The 17,486-nt window shown below is 43.6% G+C and overlaps 1 protein-coding gene across 1 annotated transcript in view; it reads left to right on the top strand.

The window, feature by feature from the left end:
• Window positions 1–55: 55 nt before the first annotated feature.
• tmem108 (transmembrane protein 108) overlaps window positions 56–17,486 on the top strand; it is a 35,642-nt gene continuing 18,211 nt past the window's right edge. Inside the window, exon 1 of the mRNA XM_029458320.1 lies at window positions 56–735. The gene's annotated coding sequence lies outside the window, so the exon portion shown is untranslated. The remainder of the gene's footprint in view (window positions 736–17,486) is intronic.

Below are 17,486 nucleotides of genomic sequence, written 5' to 3'. Positions count from 1 at the left end.
ATAAACGTGTTGGTTTGTTAGTCCACTGAGTCAGTATAGCTGAACTGTTTTCCGTCAACAGGTGTGCATTGGGCTAATCTCCCACTTTGCTGACTGGCAGGCGGCCAAGGGTTGAGATTCATTGACGCTTTACTTGGTCATTCAGCCTCTCCTGTAAGGTAACTTTAAGGTGTTCTTGTCGGGACAGTTGAGATTTCAGCACAGGGAGAGCACGACTCTCCGAACAGGGAGGGAAACTCTGCAGCAGTGCTCATTAACATTCCCTGTCCGTACACTCACCACGAAAACCTCCTTTAGTGGGTGGCACCGCCGGCGTCCTGCGCGCCTCTTTAATTGCGCACCACGCATTAACGAGCGATCACGGACTGATCAGCAGTGGCCGCGCGCATCACGCTGCCTTGAGCCTGAGAGATTGCTTCATGTCCCGCTATTTACGGTGTCAAGGCTGAGGGAGGAAAAAGTGGGCGCAGAGTCCCAGAGGTCCGGCAAAGGGTGGTGCCCTACGCATCTCATCCAGCGGCTGGACACGCCGTGCGGCGACCTACAGTGACACGGTGCGCTCCTGCAGTGGGCTTCACTTGGCTTCTTGTTGCAGCTCATGATTGTGACATTTCTCGGTGGGGACTGACAACATGTGCGCCTGGATGGTGTAAAGTGTGACACAGCGGCTTTGGGGTTTCATTTCTCTCGGATACGCCAAGTACCCGACGTTACGGCGCACCTTGTGTATAATAGGTAAGTACATCAGTTTATGTCTCTACCTCAGATCAGACAGATCGTCCTCTACTATGCAGCCTACCTGTAGTGTGTTTTATTGGCTGCTCGTGTATTGATTATTATGTTGAGCATTCAATTTGTTGAAATCCTGGATGAAGGTTTCCAGAGCAGCAATGACTGTCATAGACACGAGCATCTAATCACTGTCAGTGCTGCATCCAACTGTCACTGCAACATATCCCAATATATGGTTTCTTTTTGATTTACAGCATCAGTTAATGCATTACATGATATACTGTAGAAGTTGATCTGATGCTGGTCTGTTCTCTGGAAGCTTCCTGGGGAATCACAATTTCACTGGAAAGATTTTTTCATTTTTTAGTTTGGTGGATTCATGTTTTGTGTGGGATTCAACACTCAACTCTCTTGGCAATCCTAGAAAGGAAGTATCATGGTCAATTAAGAAAATGTGCTCATTATACTTAGGGTGGCACTTAATTCTTGGTAATTAATGGTAAAGATTCCTTGCAGTGGCTGGCTGTCGCTTGTTTACTTCCAAAAACAAGAAGTTGAAAGTTTTTGGAGAGCAATCAATCTTGCAACTCTATGAACTCTGCCCTAAGTGTCCTTCAAGTGGTTTATTTCTCAGGTTACATGGCAGCAACAACACAGATAATAGGAGAAACTCTTAAAATGTAAGACCACCATGAACCATCTCTAAATACCCCATTTGAGTGTGGGACTCCAGCTTTGTTTTCAAGCACAGTGGGATCATATAGAGTATAGAGTAAAGTGTGTTCTAATTGAACCTGCCGGCCACTCTCTCCATTGTGCCAGGAATGTTTGGTTACTTGTTGGCCACAGAACCCCCCTGTTCCTTTGTTCTGGGGGACAATCCTCCAGTGCCATGTGTGTGCAGTGATGGGGGGATGGAGAGGGGTCAGCGGGGGTTTTGACATCTGTAGCTGACAGCTTCCTCGGGGCAAAACTAACATGCCATGAAAGGGTTTCAAGAACATATGAGCAAAGCACTTAACAGTAACGAGGACATGTATTCCTTGTGCGTGATGCTCATATATCTGGAGATATCACCTTGATGCATAAAGACAAAGTGTGTCATAGAGTGCAGGTGTATGATGGAGGCTGAAGTGTGTGTGACTCATTTCAACACCTTCCCATTTGGTGCGATATCTACTGTCAACATTTGGAAGTTTGTTGTGCAGTGTTTAGAGGGCAGCGGCAGAACAATCTCCACAGCTGCTCTCTTATCGCCAAAGTCAGGAAAAGTCTACATTAACACTGGAAAAACACCCGGATATTATCAACTTTCACATCCAGAGCGACAAACCCCCCCCCTTTGAACAAACGTATCGGGGAAGTTTCAGGAAAAAGGAAAATCTGACTCTTGCAACAGAAAGTCCGAGCTGATGGGAAACTGTTGGGGAATGTGGCTATGGCGGTGTGAGCGGGTTTCATTCTCATAAGTAAGCGTCCCTCATGACTGGTAGAGAGTGGTACACCATGAGGTGGAATGCAGCCCCATTGGGCCCCTCATGCTGCACGGTATGTGCTCAGGATGGACTTTACACCTTCCTGACAAAACAGCTAGTGGCCTAAACAGGATTTCAGCTAAGCAAAGGGAGGGAAAAGCCAGCCTGTGCCTGCGTCGTTTCTTTTCCTGTGTTTTCTAAATGCCAACGCAGTATTAACGAAGGCCGCTCAGCTGCTTTCGAAATTACCTTCCTTTAAGCTGAGAGTAAGGCTCGTATACAGGAACCACGGGGGGAAGTGCCACGCTGAAAAGCAAGCGAAAGCCTCTATTCATCTAAAATGAAAAATACCACCCCCCCCCTTCAGCCACTTATGATCCTATCAGCTGAAGAGCGTTCCCATAGGACCAGAGAGAGCCTGGGTTGGTCATGCTTAAAGAAAAAGAAATACCCCTCTCTCTTTCAAAGTGTTAACGCTTGAAAGCCGTTGCACTGTACACAGTGTTATAGAGCAGGCTCTGTTTGCCCATTGGGGGGTATCAGTGAATAATAAGCTGTAGCATGTGGGGGGCCTCAGGTAAACAAAAGACTTTAGTAGCAGCAATCCCACCTGTCCTGACCAAAGCACAGGGAAAGCACATAGTTGATAATGACTGACTAACCATTATGATGTTGAAAGGGGGCGATGGGCACAGGGAGATAAGAGTGTGGCGACCGTCCGAGCATGAGGTGTTTACAAGGGGAATTCCTCACATTCCTCAGCTGCAGCCATGCCACTACAATCTGCACCTCCACCCACTGATGGTCAGCCCTCTGTGCCAAGAGGGACCCAAGGGGCGAAAGAGCCCAATCCTCCTCAGGAAATAGCCGCTGTTATGTAAGGTGATTTGTGAGCGTTGCTTTAGAGATGTTTTTGGAGTATTTCATAGAGCTAATTCAGCAGGCTGAGGAACATATCCAGTAGATCTCCAGAGAGTTACAATTCACACAAAGGCTTGTTTTTGGCTTTGAGTGGGACAAAAGGGGGAAGCTGTAGTTTTCCACACATTCAAAATGATGGAGCTTTAAGCATTCGTTTCACTTTCAGTATTTGTTGGTGTCCAGTACAAATATCACAGGTGAACCAGCTGACGTGATCAAATTAGATGTCATTGGCGTTGCAGCAAATGTGATGAACATTTCTTTATGAACATGCTACAAGTTGGTCTTGCCACTTGTAGCATGTTAGCATGCTGCCGTTAGCATTTAGCTGAAAGCAGCGCCCTAGTACAGCCTCACAGAGCCTCAGGCATGGCTTTAGAGTAGTCTTGTTTGATTTATAAAGTAAAGGTTTGTTCAGAAGTATTATAATCTGAAATATTTAACCTGCTTATGTCAAACTACAGGATGATCCCTCAGTGCTGCATCATAATACCCTGTGGATTTCTCAGTGTTTAAAGTGTTACATAGCTCTCACACAAGTCTATAAATCTGAGGAAATGCAGAAAAGCTAAATAGTCTGTTGCAGTATATCAGGCAACAATTCAACCTAACTATGTGGGTATGTTTAAATAATGTATATATTTCGATATTAAATGCTCTGAAGTGCAAATGCTTAAAAAGAAAATCTCTTTTTGTATAAGGAAGTCATGAGGCTGGACTTAACTCAAGTCTTTTATCTTTTCGGTCTATGAAATGCTTTTCCCCTCCTTTTTTCCCTTAATAACTTATAACAAAACAAATGTATTCCTCTCGTCTGTTTGTGTTGTTAACATCCAAGAGCCTCTTTAATCCAACTGTGTTGTCACACAACATTAAAGAAGAAGAAGAAGGTCCTGGAGAAGGAGAACATTTGTATGTTTTTGATGCCCACATGTGCAAAGTGAATCACGGGGACTCCTCTGTAAGAAACCTCAGGACACAGAAGGTTTGTGTTTTGGGATCAATCATTCCGGTTTGTTTAATGCAGCGCAGATGACTGTGTCTAATAGGATTATGAAAAGGCCTGGTGGGAGGGGAAGAAGTCCAGGGAGGCACATGTTACCCAGGGGGGGTCATGTGATGGTGGGGGACAATAGCAGGTGTCAGCCCGATGATTAAGGGGTCTGAGGCTGGGCTCACCTATAGGGATTACTCAGAGCCTCTAATGGAGGGCAGGTTGTGACCCCGGCAAGCAAGAAAGCAAATCGCCACCCTCTCACCCAGAAAAGTACTATTCTGTCAAGTTAATAAAAAGAGAGAGCTTCTAGTCTCTTGTTTCCTTGGCAACTTCTTCAATCTGGGTATTTGTTCTTTCAGTGCTGAACTTCTCGCAACACCAACAAGCATTTATAATTTGTGAATACTTGTCAGTCCTACTTTTTGGAGTCCTTTTGTAAATGGAAGCTTTTGAGCATGCAGTCAGTTAAAATCAAACCTTGTCTAATGTCCAGGCTGCAGATTAAAGTGCCACCATATGTTGATGACTGAGGAGACCCCTCCCCATGGTAGAGTTTATTATTGCGCTCTATGTCACTGTCAGCAGCTAATTGTGTGAGGATTGAGGTGACGAAAGTTGAGGTGGAAACAACTCCCCTATCTTGTCTTAAATGCTTGGTCATCTTAACTTTACCCCGCCACCTAAATCCTTTTCCCATATACGCAAACACACACCCTTTGCATTTGTAATTACCTTGCAAAAGGCAGCATTAGATTTAGATTTTCTCTACCATTTCTCACGCTGTTTGAGTCAAAGTTGAGGAAATCTAGAGCTCTTGAGAATATGAAAGCATTGTTTTCTCTCTGTGCCCTGCCCATGCCGCATATGGCTTATTTCATGGCTGCTAGAGAGCCTGATTGATGGGCTTAAAGAGCAGCAGGGCTGATGTTCCTCATGTACAGTGCTTAGCCAGCTGAGAACCAGGTCCTTGTCCAGGTCACATAAGATACAAGTACATGCAATAAGGAGGAAGATTCATCAGGCTGTGAAAAAAACACACACAGGAAAGGTGTTTTTAGTCTTAGGCCACATGCTGCTAGCGTGTAAAACAGAGGAGTGCTACATTATGTCTGTGATGTCTTCTTTGCCAAAGGTGTCATGGGAGCTGACATTTCATTGTAATCATTGCATTAACCACCTCTGGGAGAACTCTTCAAATATGTAACTATCGGCGCTTGTCACCCCTAATTAGAGAGCCGTTTATATGGTTTTGCTCCCATTCTCAGTCTAAGACATTCGTGGCCCCGGGGGGGCTGGAAAGCTGTCTAGTAATCTGAGACAGCATTAATACTGAATAAGATGGAGCGAGACTTTGTCCCCGCAAATTAATTTCCATACACACAAAAAAAAAGAAGCAAAATGACACAGTGGGATTTTGGTTTTGTTTTGTGTTCGTGGTGCTAGTAGCGGTGGCAGGGATGGTGGTTTGTGGAAGTTACATTACCATGGAGACAGTGGCATTATCGTGTAGGGAGGACGTTGATTCTGGAGCGAGTACAGCATTGGCAGCAGGAAGGATCAACATGGCAACAACAGAATCTTAGTGGACAGCCACTGGGCATACGTCTGGCGTTATGTCAAACAAGACATTGGAAATATTTCCTCTTTAAAGTCTCCTCCACTGCAGACTTCACAGATCTCACACGGCTCTGCCCCTGATCCAGTGAACTACAAGGCCAGTGCAATAGGGATAACACCCGGGTTATCCCAATTGTACTGAGAAAGGCACTGCAGTGAACTAAAGGCAGCACCCCCCTCCCCCCTCCCTGAAGAGGAGAGTGTCCTTTAGGGAGACGAGATGAGTTGTTCTGGGTTTGTCAGAAACTGGGAATAAATTGGACACACTGGTCACTGCTGCGCAGGCTGTTTGTGCTGTAAAAGCACTGCAGCTCACCGTGGTATACGATATGCCAAACATGCTGTAGTAACTGCAATGATTTTTCGCTCCCTCTCACTGCGACACTCTTATGAGTGTTTATGCATCTGGTTCTGTTGGATTTATTCCATATCTTTCTTTTTTCGCAGAATTAAGGGTCCATGCAAGTGTTATCACATTAGTATCACATTTTGGGATTATGTTTATTTGCTATCTAGCTGAGAGTTAGAGGATCAATAGCACTCTCGTGTCTGTATGTTTATTACTAAACAAAAGCAAGGAAGCAGTTAGCTTAGCTTAGCTTAGCATAAAGACTGGAAACAGGGGGAAACAGCTAGCCTGGCTCAGTCAGGTGGTCTGAAGGCACCAGGTCCACCATGTGGCATTTAGTTTGTGTTAGTTTAATGAATTACCAATTTGATTTAATACTGTTTGGACCACTAAAGCACATTTTTAACTAACATGGGACCCTGAGTTGAAATCTATAGTGTGCTTGCATTGTGCATTTCACTAAAGAAATGTGTGTGTAATATGTACACAGTAGGAGAAACAACTAAGGGCCCACAGCACATTTTGCCCGAGGCCCACTACGGGGTTAATCCTGACAACAATAATGTAATTTAAAGGTTAATCTAAATTTAAGGAACATTTCGAAAGTGTGATTATCATAAAAAATAAGAGAAACCAAGGATTCCCAGAAGACAAAATGCATTCCATGTTTTAAAACCTCGTTGCATGGTTCGCAAAATGGCTTTGATGTATAAGTGATTTGTAGAAAATAAGCTACAACATGGGAAACCACTAGACTGGCCCTTTTTAAATTGTGTTACACACACACACACACACACACACACACACACACACACACACACACACACACACACACACACAAACAAGAACAGTGTTGCTGTCTCTGCGGTACAGAAGTCATCTTTTGCAGAAACTGTCACCACAGCATCTCTTAAAATAATGTGAGTGAGGTTTGTTCCGCTCCTCTGCTTTCCCCTGGGCTTTGGCTCCATTCTTCACTCTTCCACTAATAGATCCTCCTGCTCATCCTCCATGTATTGTCCCATACCTAACATCACACACGGAGGAGAGAGGCAGGCGATGGAGGGAGCGACACCTGCAAATTCTCTCCCAGCCAGCTCTGTCTCCCTGCGGGTCCAAGCATTTGACATTTAACTACGATAGCCGTAAACAGGCCACTGGACATTGACATTCATTGTCTGGCACAGTTTTTTCGCTGGGTGGGTTTTTATCTCTTTGCAACTCCATAATGGTTTAAACTTAGGACTGCAGTGAGGAAGTTTGTCTCTCCAGCCTAAAGCTAAATGCAAAGAGAGTGTTTAATCAATAAACATTTCATCTAGTGCTGAAATGATTCATAAAAGGGAAATGCCCAATATTTGCTGGTCCCAACTTCTCAAACGTCACAGTTTACTGCTTCTCTCTGTTGTATATCATTGTAAAATGTAATACATTTAGGTTTTAGACTGTTCTAGTCACACAAAACAAGCAATTTGAAGATATCTTCTGCCCTCACTATGTGACCCTTGTGTTTCCTTTAATTTGTCACCCATCTGTCCCCCAGTGGGCGGTGACCAAAAACTCCTTAGACCTTTCTGATGAAATACAGTAATCGTCTTCTTCATATTGTTCATCATTTTACCTGTTGGATGTGAGAGTAAAAGGGCGTGTATCGTCTGTGGTTTATCACTTAATTATAGACTCTTGTGAAGCTTACCAAACAAATCACCCACGCGCTCCCAGCTCCATCTCCGCCCTACTAAAACATTGAACCACCACTTCATCCATAATCTTAAACACTGCTGACGGTGTGTGTGTGTGTGTGTGTGAGTAGGCCTATGTGTGGTTTCACAGGTTTCATCCTCACCATGCTGAGTGTGGCTTGTTCCTCTGCTGTTTACCTATTCATTAATTCAGCCATGAGTGATGGCACGGGCAAACCAAAGCTCTCATCCTTTGGTAATTAAACGTCTGCTGGTGAGACATTTTTTTAAAACTGACACACACTCTCACACACTCTGAGATGCTGCTGGTGGGCGTCCCGGGCTAGCGTCGGTTATTAGAGTGCTGAGTAGTTGCCCTGATTGCTTAATTATTTCTCTGATCTGCGAGAGATTTTTGATGGATGCTGCATGTTTGAAAGTAATCCATGCTAAAAAGTCATTATGTAAACCTCACGCTCTTCAAACTGCCTCGCACCTGTAGCAACAAGATTATTTACTATACGCAGGTTTTTGAAGTTACACCCTCCTCTATCCTGATCCTCTTGCATCAGCTTTGCTCAATGCGACACCAGAGCTCAATGCAATTAACCGCCATTGTGCAGTTACTCAACTTGAAACACATGAATCCTCTTATATAGCTCTTGTGTGCTCCCGTTCAGCCTTGTTAGAGTTGTGAAAGAGAGGTTTCTAAATGTAGCGACATCACAGGAAGATTTAAAAACTGATTCAGAATAATTGGTTTGTTTTGTTCACAGGCGTTCAGCCCGACGCTGTCAGCAGGAGGACAGCAATTATCAACTGCGTGTCCCCATTTCACAGACACGGATTATTTTTGTACGCTACAAGATATTGATGGCTTTTTCTCATTGAAGGTTTCAGTCATTGACAACAATGATAAATCAATGTCTTTGGAACTGGGATTGTTTCCAAGATGGCAGATGTTTGTGAAGGGCTTTCAAAGTTTCAAGAGAAGAGTAAACACTCTTTGATAATAGAAAACAATTTGATTGTCATTTTAAACCACACTGTTTGAGTGGCTTGTACTTATAGCATGCTAACACGATTCCAAGTAGCATGCTAAGCTAGCTAAACTAAGAACATGGTAAACCTTATATCTGCTAAATAGCATGTTAGCATTGTCATTGTGAGAATGTTATTCTTCTTCTGTTAGCATTTAGCTCAAAGCGCCTTTGTGCCAAGCCACACATAGCTTTACTTGTTTCCAGGTAAAACGCCAAACATGTAGTGGCTCCAGCTTTCTCTTCATCTTTAATATCTCTGTACAATGTTGATTTCTTAACAAATGGTGCTCGTCTGCTTGGTCATCCCAGTCTGTATAGAAATGCAAGAAACGCTGGACAGGCCTCAGTGGGGTCTCACTTTAAAATGTCAACCCTGTCAGGTCCCCACACCGTCATATCTTCTGTCATCTCCAGGTAAACATCAGTCGCAGAACCTCAGGGATTGCTGGCTCAAGTCATTACAACTGCCACTGCTCCCTTTCCATCAAGTTCTACACTTCCAGCTCCAAACCAAATACCATTTCTTTAATCATTGCACTCTCCTGTGGTGGCTGAAGGAAGAAAGGTCACTCCTGTCCGGAGGGAAGACCCCAGGCTCCATCACATCTAAATCTGAGTCACCTCTGGAGTCTGCCAATCACAAACGTGCATGCCTTGTGTGTGTGTGTGTGTGTATGTGTGTGTTACATCACATGCAATTTAGTTTTGGTGTAATTAGCTTATTAGGCCTTTAGTCTGTTTGGAGAATTGAGCAACTGGGCGGCTCATCCATGAGTAAATTCCCCAGTTTCGGACCAATTGTCCTTGTCATGTTTTTGTAGAGTGCATCGGCCTCATCCATCAGCCTGAATCACATAGAGAAGGCGTAATTGATGCGATGTGTGTGTGTGTGCATGTGCGTGCGTGCGTGCGTGTGTCCTCATACTGCAAGCCAGACCCACTCCCAGGACTTGCAGCTCTTGGAGTTAATCCGTCTCACTAATAGTGGGGGGTGGAGCAGAGGGGGGGAGGAGGAGGAGGAGAGAAAAGAAGAGAACAATACAACATCTCTCCCTCCGTCTCCGGACACGTGGTCATCGCCCGGCGGGAAATCTCTGGACCTTGGACGTTCTTTACGGATGTTGATCCTCTCGTTCACTCGTCCCAGCTGACTCTCAGCGATCTCTGCTAGCGCCGTTTAAGGAAATGAGGTACAATACAATCTCCCCCTCCAGAAAAAAACATCCTTCTCCAGTGCTTTTCGTTCCTGCCATTGTCACCAGACAAGAGGCTGCGTCAAGAGGTTAAAATTAGGAATGTGCGTATAGAGTAAGGAACTTCCTGGACATTCTGAGGTGTGTGTTCTACTGTTTTAGCAGAAAGTATGTTTGCAAGACAGGAAGTGTAGAGAGACAGTGGAAACTATATGTATTTCCTACTTTGCATTGCAAACTGTTGTGAACAGCACAGGAATGCTGTGTGTACCTCACCAAAGGGCCTCGTTTCCTGTCTTACTCCGGACATCGCTCATAGATACTCTTAGTAAGACTGTCGCTATGTGTGTCTACAAGTAAGAGGGGAATTCTACTTCCTATTGTCACATATTGTTCCTTTACATCTTGAAAAACATACAGTATTTAGAAGTATTGTTCTGGAACAAAACAAAGCTATTTCGTTTCGTGGTTACCTCAGTTTCTGTAGTTTCCTTTGTTCCGTTTGAGTCTCAAATGTATTATACACTCAGCATAATCTATTCCGACTACTGTCAACCAAACAGTCATGTCTTCTCACATTGTTTAATTTAAAAGCTTTGTAGAGGCCTGAAGAGGTAAATCTATACATTATTTGAGCAAATTCATTCTTGGCTCCTCATCAGCGGTTAAAATAGTAAATTGTTTTAAGATTATTTGGTTAGATATCCAGTATTTCACAATATAAAGCAACAATTAGAATCAGATGGAGTAAATTGACCCTCTGATTTAGCCACTGACCTCACAGGGATCAGTAGGGTGGGAACCACTCTTCTATTGCATTAGTCTATTACATTCTGCAGTATATTTATTATTAATGATCATTTATGTTCCATAAGACTTCCAACCGCTCTGACACAACAGCCCAGAGCTTGTTTTTGCCCCGAACACTCAGCAATGTCCCGCCCTGTTAAATCTGTTATGCTGATTTTAAGGGATTAAGCTTGTTTATAGAATTATGGCCCTCTATGTTGGTGGTAACCCGGGGCGTCTTACTTTGCAGGGAGTAAAACCTAGAAGAGTAACGCCGGGTTCAGAGTACAACCTCTTGCTTTGTGATCTAACGCCACTACATTTTTAATCTCTCACCCTCAAGCCAAATAAAATAGCTTTTATATTCATACATGATACTTTATTAGATGACATGAATCATTTAGACATGCAACTCAACGGCGTCCTTTTTTCATATGCGAGTATCCATCCTTTCAGCAGAGGGCAGTTCAGGTCACCTTTATCGATGTATGAGTCACAGCTTCTTCTGAGGCCGGTGGACGACGCTTAAGACGACTCCTCCCCTCAGAAACAGGCTTCACATAGGGGATTTCTAGTGGGAAGCACTTTGACAAATGGTCCTTCACAGTTTAATGTTGCAGCAGTTGTGTGCTGCAGTGCACTAATATTGCTTCTACTCACACTGGGTTCAACGTTTTCCCTCAGTGTATCAAAGCCTGCGTTGGTGTGGTAGAGTAATGGAGGCTTTTTTTTTTTTTAACGATTCACCTGCTTGATATAAGAGGGTAAAGTGCGTTCAGGGAGGCCTTGTGTTAACTGTGATGCCCCCTGGGAGGCCGGAGGATAGATAGCGGCTGACAGCACCGTTGGCGTTGCAGTGCTACTGCTGTGTCATGCTATTTTGCTGTGGTGTTGGCTTGTCTGTTTGTCTCAATTTAAAACCTCTGGAGAAGTGTCTGCTTCTATTGAATATCTGGAGCTAAAAATACATTCTGCCTCACCAATCAGAGCGGAGAACAGATTGAACAGTGAGATGTGATTGGATAGAAAGTGCCATAGATGTTGCTAACTGTCTTGACAAATATAAAAGAGGCATACACATCATTACTAGGAATTAAAGTTGCACCTAGCAGTTTCACACTTTAGTGGCAACCTTATCTTACAAATTATTTTTACTGATGAATTCTTCATACAGAGACCAGTCTGCATATGTTCCCCTCATAGTAGCTGGTGGTGATGCTGAAAGTCAAATCTTTCTCTTAATGATGCATAAATTGACAATGTTCAAAATAAGGCAAATGTGCTAGGTGTATCTAAGACTGAGGCTCTTCTCTCTTACAGTTACTGTGGTTTTTAAAACTGGTTGCATGCCATTTTAATAAATTCATAATAATGCCTCACTCAGAAGTAGTCATTAAAACTTTGAGAGAAATAAAAAAATGTTGCTCATTTTAAAAGGTTCTCCAGCTGAGTTATTCTGTTTTGGCCGCTGGCTCTCATGTAAGCTCGCCCTAAAGGGCAGTTTGGCTACCAGCAAGTCTGTCATCATTTTTATTGGCAGAAAGTGAGGTGTGACAGGTGTTTACCCACGTCACCGGCTGTATGGGAAACCTGATGGAGTGCTAACCTCCACCACTCCTGTACAAACTAACAGATACATCTGCCAATCAAAAGGTTTTGACATCAAATACCGCTCAAAACTTGCTTGCTGGGTTGAATGTAGCGGGTAGGTAGATCAGGGCAGGCGTGTCCTCAGATAAGATTTATATCCATTTAATGTCAGAGTGGCTTCCCAGGGGCCGACAGGGGTACGCAGGGGAAAGTGGACATTTCCCACTCTTATCTTATCTTCTGTAGTTCTCTTCATTAGTCAGAGTTCTTTCCAATGCTCAAGTACAGCCTAATAATGAACTTAATGGGAATCAAAGTAAAACTACGTTCAGGGCAGCGAGCAAGTGATGTAATCGGTGTATGCCCAAACACACAAATCATTTTCTTTTATTATCCTTTTTCTTTTGTGATCATAATGAAATGGCAAAAATCCAAACTCTTGGAATAATGTCCTGTTAGTACCGAGCAATACAGTAGAATCAGTATCTCGTAGGCTCAACTGCCAGTGCCATCTAGATACACGTAGCTATGATTAAGGTTGATATTTCTTGTTTACTTGTTAGTTCTTCGTATACATTTTTTTTTAAATTCCAATTTGCCAACTTCCAGACTCTGGCAGCTTTTAAACAACCCCTTTGGTTCAAGGGACTCTGAGGATGAAGCCTCAAGTAAAGATGAGAGAAGGGGAAGAGGAAGATACTTATTTGGATGAAAGCATGACATTACATTAAAGAAGTGGGGAGCAAAGAGAGATGGGAGATGAAGGAGAAGAGAGGGCCTGCTGCTCAGGGCTTTTCTACAACATCAAGATATGTAAGAATCGCTAAAAACACTTTAGAGAGCGGTAACCGCTTCTCCCTCTGTCGTCACCTGACTTCTGGGAGTTAGACAGCCGTGCACTTATGCAAAGTTAGTCTATCATCCCCAGCCTGCCAAGGATCCATGCCTGGAGAACACACAGCAAGTTATCACTGAACAGACACTCAATAAACCAGTTGTCTCAGCCTCTGGGGAGTTAAATCAAGAGCTGTAGTCAAAACTACATTAGTAGAGTCTAAATCAAATATGAAAAAGTATTTCTTTCTTTAGATGTTAGAGAAAGTGGAGTCTTCAGTGGCGTATTGATCCAGCAGTGCTAACATCGTTGATGGATGAGGTCAAATAGGTCTCCCAGCCTATTTTCCTTCTGTAAATGTAGTTCTGACAGCCATTACGTGGAGGATTATGCGATTATCGGTTACTCTGGCGTCATTGAGCGCCCCCTGGTCCGATAATCAATGTGGGCCCAGCTAGAGAGGCAGACTTTACACATCAATCTGTTTATCCGCCTGACAGTTTCCAGATAGACAGATAAGGCTTTGATCAAATGTTTTTCCTCGGGTGTTTTAGATATGAAAGAGAAAAGGGAGGAAGAAAAAGGTCAAAGGAAGGGTCACTTTTACTTTTGCAAACAGATTTTAGAGCTCCATATGCAATCTTATTATTCATTTATTCTCAAAGCTGCTGATCAGAAATCGTGTTCGAGATAGTTTTTTCTACATCCTTCCTTCTGATCTGATCTGTCTCCAGTAATCTTATCTTTTAATGAACACAACTATAAGCAGTGCTTTGTCCACATAGTACCTCACTTTTCCTTCATTAGCCCAGAATCACAAAGGGAAAGAGAATAAATCCAACATCCCGTTTTGAAAACAGCGCAGACTGAAACGAGACAATCTATCGTCTAAATGCTGCTTCAAAGCCATTTGGCCGTTTTAATTTTGCACGCATATCAGCTTGATCAGTCAGATAATCTTTTGTGTGATCAAATACTACTATTCAAGGAGGTGTGTTAGGATTAAACAAACACTACTTTATCATCACAGCTAATGGTGACATGCTGGGGACTTGCTCTAACATGACTTCAGCAGAGCTGGGACGCATTAATCTGGATTGTGTTCAGACCGATGCGCCTAACACGGAATAACTCTGCTGGGTGTCACTATACCTCCCCTGACTGTGGTGAATTTAATGTCATCCTAAGTCACTTCCACCTATTTTGCGGCAATGTTATTTGTTGAATGTGTTACCGGTTGTGACAAGCGTACAGGCACATGGAACGCTGTAGTCTCACGTTACTCTTCATCACCGGCGAGCCGCTCGCAGTAGCAGCCAGTCTCTCACTCAGTCAGGGGTCACATAAGGACGGAGAGAGGGAGACGTAGACAGAGGGGAGGATGTTTACGACTCAGACAGTGGTGAGGGTGAGCTGCATCCCAATGTCTGTGGCTTTACTGCCTGGCTCAACACTCTCTCAGGAGAGAAGGAATAAGCTTGTGCAGAGCATTTGCAGGTAATCCAGGTCTCCAGGTGTGTGTGTGTGTGTGTGTGTGTGTGTGTAAATATCATCCACTTCCAACAAAACAGATTCAGTGTTGGACATAATTGTACAGCTTGTTCAGTACATCAATGTACTCTAGGATGAAGCACTTTCTCTCAATCTGTTTCTTCTATTTTTGTCTAGTTGATTTTGTACTCTTCCTACAGTCGCCCACTCCCTTTGTTTGAAAGTGTCTAATCAGGCTATTGTTAGTTAACAAATATGTATCCTCTATAATGGATTTCACCGTGGGTGATTCTTCAAACACAGGTGACGTCAACGATGAAGTTTTTCCTGTGTGCTGTTGGCCTGTCGGGTCTGTCTTCAACGCTAATCAAACGCATCCACTAACAGCGCTAATCCGTCATTCGTTCCAAGTGCTTGATATTCAGTCTGGGGTGTCGTCTTTCCGGTGATACAAGTCTGTCACAGGTTCTTCCCCGGGGCTCTGTTACCTGTCTCACTCTTTCTTCCACTGATTCAGTCCCCTGCTGAATCTGTCTGGCCTTCCCTTGGTTTTAATGATAATACTCAGTGTGATTTAGTGACGCTACCTGAGTCTAACTGACGGTGTAAAAAACATACCAGCATCTCACTGATTGGGTTGGAATTGGCTACTGGGAGACTAGAATTAAAACTTGACTACTTCAGACTTGAGACTACAGACTTGATTTGAGACTAAGACTACAAAATCGGGTCAGACTTAAATCAACAAAATTAGGATTTGAGACTTGACTCGCTTGGAGACTTGATTTAAGACTTTACACGTGGACTGGGATTGGATTTAGATGACGAAAATAAAGAGTTGAAACCTGACTTTGACTTGACAGCTGTGTGACGTGGCTTACTTAGCTAAAGTTTCTGACTTGGTAAGATCTTGTCAGGCACTTTGCTCATGACTTGACTTGGATTGGTCCGAAAGTTCTTGACAGAGTTGACACCATCTTGAACCTGCTCCAAAAGATCCACAGGAAGCTCATGCTGCAAAACTTTCTTCATGTAAATTGACTCTGTCGCTCGCAGCTGTACAATCGAGCAGGAATGTGTGTGTCTGTATGTGTCACACATGTGTTCACACACCCACAGACAGGGCTTCGGCCATCATTCCTCTGAAGAATTTGCTTGAGTCATTGGAGCTGGCTGTGTGTGAGTGTGTTGAGTAATGAAGAGGCCGGTGATGCTGTTCTACTCCTCCTCACTTGCCCCTGAGCACAGGTGCTCTGCTCTTCCTGAGTGGGAGTTCTCCACTGAACGACTTAGAGATTCATTCATCCTGTAAGAGCTACAGCAGGTTTTGGTCATCATATGTGAGAGTGAAGCTGAGACTCTGTGTTTTTTGGCATGTATGACGATGAGGATAGTGGGCTTCAAAGTAAGCTAAGAAACAATCCCACTAACAGAAAGACTAACACTCTGTAAAATATGTTCATACTCCTGTACTGTTCTCCGGGGCTTCTACATGAATGACTATTGACAAGCGCTTCGTCTTTAATGCTACACTTTCCTGCTTTCTCAGTACTGCCATATGAAATATGTTAACTAGGGACGACTATAGTCCAGACGTGGATGTGAGCTGACAATCTGTCACCTACAAAGCTCTTATTGGTTTGCTTGGAAACAGCTGTCGATGGGCACAACACCACACAGATCTGGAACCGGGCTACTTTAGCTCTATACTCTATCGAAACATATTTTTGCAATATCAAACACTCACATCTTGTAAGCTTAAAAGATGACCTTGGAAAGTTTATATCTTGTTTTTTTATGTCCCCAATTTTAGGGATGATACAAGTTAAACATGCCCTTTTTTCTCTGAGGTGGCACTACACCTCACTTTTGTCCTCTTGTTCCAACTGTAAGTAGTAAAATAAGTTAATATCATGACTTCCATGTAGATTTTAACAGTGTTTTTCACATGTTTCCCCACGTTTGTGTAACCAAACATAGCATGGTAGTGACTGGTTGGGACAGGGTGGGCTACGGCGCTACTTCAGAGTGAACAGCATGCTGGGAGCCTAATGTTCTCTTAATGGCCGGTGTGTTGCTGTTCCGAGGGCAGAGCCTGGAGGAGAGTTATGGCGCTGATTGATAACCAACACATCCTCTGCCAGCCTTCATGACACAGCACCAGCAACTCATCCTGCCAGGTTTACCATCCAATGCCACGATTGACAGCGCTCACGCACACAGCTCACCACTGTGACTCAGCAATATGGCCGCCTTCAGGGATGGAAGGATTAGAATGCTCCCTGGAAACCTATTTGTTGTTCTTGCTGCTTGCATTTAATTTAGTTGTTGTTGGAATCAATACTCTTAATCAGTCAGTTGTTGTGTGTATCCTGGCCGGACAATTGAGTTATCAAAGCCCCAGAGTCTCTCTTGAGTCTATCGCAGTGGTTTTTAACCCTCCCACTGGAAAAAAATGGCTTCATAACAGAATTGTTCACAGCTTTCAGTAATCAGCTTCCCTGTTACACAATAAGCCACAGTAGCACATCATTGGTGCCAAGCAGTTGGTTGTTTTGCTAGGGTCACCAAGATGGAGTAAACACTCGTCGGATGTTAAGCTTTACTCCATGGACAGAGCAATAAACAGAGCTATTAGACGTTTGCTGATTTCCATCAAAGGGTAAAGCTGTATGAAGTGAGAAATGGGCATGTCTGGGGATGAGGAAAGTTAGTTTTACACAACTTGAAATGAAGCTGAGATCACATCAATCCGGGCTTAGATGCAATGGA

Source organism: Cottoperca gobio, chromosome 20 (genome assembly GCF_900634415.1).
Source record: "Cottoperca gobio chromosome 20, fCotGob3.1, whole genome shotgun sequence".
NCBI classification, from domain to species: Eukaryota; Metazoa; Chordata; class Actinopteri; order Perciformes; family Bovichtidae; genus Cottoperca; species Cottoperca gobio.
The sequence above is the reverse complement of the archived record's forward strand: the minus strand, read 5'-3'. Positions and strand labels throughout refer to the sequence as shown.